We start from the raw sequence: 7,383 nt of genomic DNA, 5'->3' as shown, positions 1-7,383 counted from the left end.
TGTATCATATGACCTCACTGATATGAGGAATTCTTAATCGCAGGAAATAAACTGAGGGTTGCTGGAGTGGTGGGGGGTGGGAGGGATGGGGTGGCTGGGTGATAGACATTGGGGAGGGTATGTGCTATGGTGAGCGTTGTGAATTGTGCAAGACTGTTGAATCACAGATCTGTACTTCTGAAACAAATAATGCAATATATGTTAAGAAACAAAAAAGAAGAAGAAGTTAGCAGGAGGGGAAGAATGAAGAGGAGTAAGTCGGAGGGGGAGACAAACCATGAGAGACGATGGACTCTGAAAAACAAATTGAGGGTTCTAGAGGGGAGAGGGGTGGGGGGATGTGTTGGCCTGGTGATGGGTATTAAAGAGGGCATGTTCTGCGTGGAGCACTTGGTGTTATGCACAAACAATGAATCATGGAACACTACATCAAAAACTAATGATGTAATGTATGGTGATTAACATAACAATAAAAAAATTTAAAAAAAGAATAGAGAAACAAAATAATGCCTAAAAGTTATTTGGAGGTTACTATAGATCGATCAGTTTATAGAATCTTATATACATTGCTACATTTAGCACTCTAACAACCCTAAGAAATAAGCACAGTAGAATTATTACAGATGAATACAGGGAGGTATAGAAAATTAAATAACTTGCCTGTGGGAGTCATTAGGTTTGCTGACCACTACTACATTTCCTCTCCTTCTGAGTGGTAGGATAGCATCCTTCTGCTTCCTGAAGGTAGGTGTCACCATTTGACTTGCTTTGCCTAATAAAATATGAGTGGAGGTGACATATGCCACTACTGAACAGTTTTAGGAAACAGTGTTTCTTATGTCCTTGTTCCCTTCCCCTTGCCATGACAAACCAGAGACACTCCAGATGGCAGAGTTGCCAACAGCCTGGGTCCCAGAATGAAGAAACATGACCCAGTTCTCTACTGATCGGAAAGCACAGCCTAAAATCTACTGCTTCAGCCCCTCCCATGATTTTGTAAGTAGCTAATTCAGCGAATTCCATCCCTTCTTGCTTAAAATACCTGCCATGTTTCCTGTTACCTTTCTTGACTGATACATTTAAGGAAAGACTCCTGCAGAATCTGACACAGTGAACCACTCCCTCTTTGACCTTCTCCCTTTGGCTTTGATGGCATTGTTCTTTTCTGAATTTTCTTACTCCTTCCCAGTGTTCTTCACAGGTTTAGCACCCTCTGCCCTCCCTAAAATGTTGTTTTGTTTCAGATTTGATCTTGACAGCCTTTTTTTGTTGCACATTTTGCCCATAAATTTCTATTCACACATGTTCATTTATACTGTAATCTATATGGATGCCTGCCAATATGTTGATGGCTATTTTCAGACCTCCCTTCCAAGCTTTAGATCTGTGTTTGCAGCTACCAGCTAGACATCTCCATCCAAGCACTACACAAATACCTAAAACTCAAATTGGAGCTATCCTCCTCAACACCACCAAACCTGCTCCTCCTCTAGGGTTTCACATCTCAGTTAATGGTATCACTATTCACTTCATGGTCTTCTTCAACTCCTTCTTCTCACTAATCCTCACACTTTACCTCCCATCTGTCAACTCTACTTAAGTAAATTTATGCTGTCCTCTTCTTAGTCACTTTTTAGTTCAGAAAATATATATTAAACACAGAAATATGTCAGGAACATCATGTCAGATAATGGTGAGTAAGATGTGGTCTCTGCCCTCAGAAAGCCTAGCTTAGTTCATGAATCATTATGTCTCACCCAGCCTATTGCAATAACCATCTAACAGGTGCATTGCTCCAATGTACCTTATTATTGCTAAAGTGATCTTTCTATATTGAATACTGAGATTAGAGAGCCTTCTGTACTCAGAGTGATCTGGTTTTGAATGCCTGCTCTACTACTTCTTGGTTATGTATCCTAGTAACTCAAGTAAATTTTCTGTTATGTCCTTCTATGTGAAATAGGCATAGGGTAGCTCAATAAATGTTAACATAATTAAAATAAAAATCTGATCAAGTTACTAGCCAACTTATACTTCTTTTGTGAATCTTTATTGTGAATAAGATAAAGTCAAATCTCTTTATCATAGGGTATTAGAATCTTAATGACCAGGATAGAATGAATTTGACTTTGTTTCTCTGCACTCCCATACACCCATCCTGTGTTCCTACCACACTGAATGACTTGTACTGAATGTATCTGTTATGTTCTTTCTGGCCTTTGTGTTCTTGAACATTCTGTTCTTTCTGTCTAGAATACTCTTCTCATGGTTCACTGTGGACTACTGCTCATTTTTTCAAGACTCAATTCATTTAGCAACATTTATTGGTTATTTATAATTTCCCAGACACTGCTATAGGCACTGGGGACTCAAAATTTTATAAGACATTGTGCCCGTTCGGGAGGTCCTTACAGTTTAATGAGAGAAGTGTCCAGTAAGCAGGTCATTACAATACCAGGTGGTAGGAACTGTGAAGAGCAGAAGAAGACAAAGGAAGACTATCTTAGATTCAGAGAGTCCTGTGAGATTTTTGGGTTGAAGAGATGCCCGAGCTGAGTTTTAAAGGAAGAGATGGAGGAGAGGAATTGGAGAGTATAGTCAATGCTTTTGAGGAATTTGCTGTAGAAGGGAGAAGAGAAATAGGGTACAAACTCTTGGGGGAATTGGGTCAAAAGAGGTTTGTGTGTGTGTGTTTTTTAAGATGGGAAATATAAAAACATGTTTCTATACTGATGTAAATGACCCAAATGACCCAATAAAGAAGCAGTAATTGATAGGGTAATGAGAGGGGAGAGTTGTAAAGTGGTGGCTTTGAGAGAATAAGAGAAGACACAACCCAGTGCACAAAGGAAGGACTTGACTAGAGGTTGGAGCACGGAGTGGTAGAGGGGCTCATCTACAGTACCCTCATGTCTTCCTTCTCCTCTGGTATACTCCTTTTCATCTTTCTATTAGCTCTTATTACCATTTTCTCAGCAGAGATGGGATTTTAACCATAACTCTGTAAGCAGAAAGCTCAAAAAAATGTCTGTAGAATGAATAATAAATGATGAATAACTTAGAGACTGCACCAGAATGTGCATGTCCAAACACAAAACATGTCCAAAGGAAAAAATAACTGAATTACAAATTGCCTTTTGGAGCACACTTATCCGTGAATTGAAAACTACCTTTAAATTTCTTTATTGCAAACAATTTGACCTTTAAATGGATTTAAATAATTTTGCAACTTTTTTGAGAGGAGATTATAAATGCTGTTTATAGAATTATCCATTTCAAAATAATAAATAGTAATTTCATTGTATATAGAGAAGCTCTCAGATTTTGAGATGTTTTTTGCAAGCACCCATATTTTATTTATTTTTTTATTATGTTATGTTAATCACCATACATACATCATTAGTTTTTGATGTAGTGTTCCATGATTCATTGTTTGCATATAACACGCAGTGCTCCATTTAATACGTGCCCTCTTTAATACCCAACACCAGACTAACACATCCCCTCACCACCCTCCCCTCTAGAACCCTCAGTTTGTTTCTCAGAGTCCATAGTCTTTCATGGTTCATCTCCCCCCTCAGATTCGCCCCCCCTTCATATTTCCCTTCCTGCTATCTTCTTCTTTTTTTTAACATATAATGTATTATTTATTTCAGAGGTCCAGATCCGTGATTCAACAGTCTTGCACAATTCACAGCGCTCACCATAGCACATACCCTCCCCAATGTCTATCACCCAGCCACCCCATCCCTCCCACCCCCCACCACTCCAGGAACCCTCAGTTTGTTTCCTGAGATTAAGAATTCCTCATATCAGTGAGGTGATATGATACATGTCTTTCTCTGATTGACTTATTTCGCTCAGCATAACACCCTCCAGTTCCATCCACGTCATTGCAAATGGCAAGATTTCATTCCTTTTGATGGCTGCGTAATATTCCATTGTATAGATTTTGAGATTTTGAATATTTGCTCTGAACAATTCCACTAAAGAAAAAAAATGTTTTTTTAAAGATTTTATTTACTTATTTGAGAGAGAGAAGAGAGCAGGAGTGAAGGGAGGGGCAGAGGGAGAGGGAGAGGGAGAAGCAGACACTCCCCTGAGCATGGAGCCCTACACTAGGGCTCAATCCCAAGACCCCCACCCAGATCATGACTGGAGCTGAAGTCAGACACTTAACAACTGAGCTACCCAGGCTCCCCTGAAGAAAAAAATTTTAAGTAGAAAGATTAAACTATATAATTATTTATCATAGCACTGTTAATTTAAAAAACAGAAAACAAAGTAACCTATAAGAGGGGATTAGATTTAGAATTTTATTAAATTTGATACAGCCACTGAAATTAACGAATAAAAGAATAGGTATATTTAATGATAAAAGCCTGTTTATGACATATATATTTAAGTGAAATAAATAGTTTACAAATCATATGTTCAATATTTGTTTTAGGAAAACATAGATTTATGTATTGGAAAAAATTCCTGGCATATCATATAATTTTCTCTGCATATTGGAAAAATCATAGGTGTTTTTTTTCTTTTCTTTTCTCTCTCTTTTTGCTTATCTAAATTTTCTAGTTTTTTGCAATGATATTACTTTTTTATTTTAAAACATTATTTTTAATTGAGAAAAATATATTTGCTGCATATTCTATCACCTCTTACAGTCAACATTCTACCTACATGGCCTATAATTCTCCATCACTAACATCCTTAACAGACCACATTTTCCTTCACCTCTTAGAAGCAAAAAGTAGTTTACTCCAGCGTTAATTCTCTCCTGAAGTAAAATGCTGTTCATACAGTGTTAGCATTCATCTGGGAGGAGCGCGATGGTGTAGCAATCATTTTATATCCATTCTAGACCAGGAAATTTACATGTGATCTGGGTATGTCAGCAGTAAATGTTCATGGTCTTTGAGTGTCCTGCCTACACTGAAAAATGCTCAGTAGCAGTGTTGCTGTTTCTTCAGGTGATAAATGACTTTTCATTTATCATCTTAGAATATTTCATTTTCTCCAATGCAAGTATGCTTTTTAAAAAGTAGCCTTCAGTTGTTTGAATGAGGGAAGGGAAGGTTTAAACTGGTGAATGCACTGTATCTCTAACACAGAATCTATAGCATCTCCAAAAGGGCATTGAAGAAGTGTTACACAACAGGTGTTAGTGTTTCCTGGTTTGGCTTGTTATAGGTAAAAGTAACATTTTCAATTTTATGTACTTAATGCCCTCCATCTTAGTTATCCTTAATTTCCACTGTAATCTTCTCCAAAATTAGCCACCAATAGAACACAAGCTTCCTCTCCAAACATAGCCTCCACCAGAACTAAAATAGCAAGCTTCTTTTTTTCTTTCTATTTCTTCTTAGTCACAATCAGAGAAGAGAGAATTGAGTAAAATTCTTCCCTGTGAGGAGCATCCTAAACATAATTTGAATCCTTTTGGGAAAATAACATAACTCTAGATGAATAGCTGGCAGGGGTTTGGACTATTAATATTTTATATGGCCAGTGTTCCTTTAGCCCAAAATGAATTTTTATTAAGCGACTATGTGGACTTGTCTATAGCCCAGGTGATGGGAAGCAGGCTGTCAGTTCGCCTCATACTGTGTGTTTTCATTGGTACTGGTGCTGAGGAATGCCAATGTGTGTGGCATAAGGGAATGCAATAGGGAAAGACTCAGCAGAAAAATAATTTTTAAAAATAGCAAAAGAGAATGGGAAGGATCTGCACATTCATGGGGGGAGCACAGAATTATAAATATATGGGGAATAAGTACCAGAGAGGAGAAAAACAGAGTAGAACAAGATTACAAGATTAATCAGATGTTGGATGCCCAGCTAATTGAGAAAATATCAGTCTTAGTCAAAGGGAAAGAAGTACAAACTAAAGATTTACAGAGCTTCTCCAGCATAGAAAATTAAGAAATGAGCACAGGAGAGTTATGTACTTCATGCACAACAAATGTTCAGGTATGTCACCCTTTCCGCCCTTCGAAGGGATGACTTTGGAGTGAAACGAGCAGGGAGTACATCTAGGGGGGAATTGTAGTTTACTGGAAGGAAGAAGGCTTTGGAGGGGGAAAGATTTGAGAGTTGCTTCCCAACTGTGCCTCATGGAGCAAGATGCCTTCCCCCCACCCCACCCCAACTTGAGTCTGCTTTCCCTTATTTAAAATGGGCAGTTTAGCCACTATCTCTTTGGAGTTTTATTATCTCTAAAAATAGATAGTATAATGCCTGATGTGTGATTGATGCTCCACAAAGAGTATCTATAATTATTTCAGAGAATGTCAAACCTTTAAATATAGCTTCCCAGGACATGCTTGAGTACTCTGATTTCGGGGTATAAATAATATAGTGATAATATACATGTTTGTCTAATGTAGCCAATGTCATTCACTTTTTATGAACAAACCAATGTAATGCACAGGTTAATTGATAAATAATGTTTTCTCATTGAGCATCATGATTCAGTGTTAAATATTATAAATATACTGTAAATACATTTTGCTTTCATTGTATAAATTTAGGAAGTAGCAGAGACCAGAATGGAGAAATGGGTAAGAATCAGCAGCAAAGGACAGGTAGAATATGGCCATGGTATTAGTCTCTGGTGTCAAACAGACCTGATTTGAAAGATTGGCTGTGCCCACTTAATGTTCTGTGGCCCTGAGCAACTTGTTTAAACTCTGTTAAACTCAATTTCTTCAACTCTATAAATGAACATAGTAAATATTAATTATTGTCATTAGTAAGTAAGACATAAATGGGTGTCCAAGAGTGGGGGGCTAGAGTACTCAAGTCCTTGCCTTGCCTAGTGTAGAGATGCAGGTTTATGGTAAGAACTTGGAGGGTCCAAAATGGACCTAAAAGCAGGCATTATGTTTGTAGGTATAAATTTGATTTTCTCTGCCCCTTGGTTAGGTGTTGAGAGCTCATTTCTTATTAAATAAATACTTTTGAAAGTTATTTTTTTAAGTTACTGTTAGTTATGGTGGCATTTGTAAAGACGAATAAACCCAAGCACTGCTTCTGTAAAGCATATATCATCACCAGGATATATACAGAGACATACAAGTGAGAAAGTGACACGTATCATAAGACAAGTGTAGATAAAATGTTATAGGAGTTTGGAAAATTATTACGTTCAGTTGGGGGTAATAGCGATGTGATAATTTATCACAGTTTTTCTAAACCCAGCAAAATCTCTATCTAAATATGGGGTTATTGAGACACAAACGAGGTCTGTGTTCCAATTCAATCAGGGGACATTTGAGTACAAATTGGAATTGTGTCACGAATAGCACCAGAAACCAGTATTTGGGTTCCTTTCAATTTAAGGTAAAAGATCAGTTTGTACTACTGAGTGGAAGTTCCGGT

Source organism: Callorhinus ursinus, unplaced genomic scaffold, assembly GCF_003265705.2.
Source record: "Callorhinus ursinus isolate GAN/ISIS: 27379988/994484 unplaced genomic scaffold, GSC_fseal_2.0 scaffold6, whole genome shotgun sequence".
Lineage (NCBI taxonomy): Eukaryota > Metazoa > Chordata > Mammalia > Carnivora > Otariidae > Callorhinus > Callorhinus ursinus.
This window is presented reverse-complemented; position numbering follows the sequence as displayed.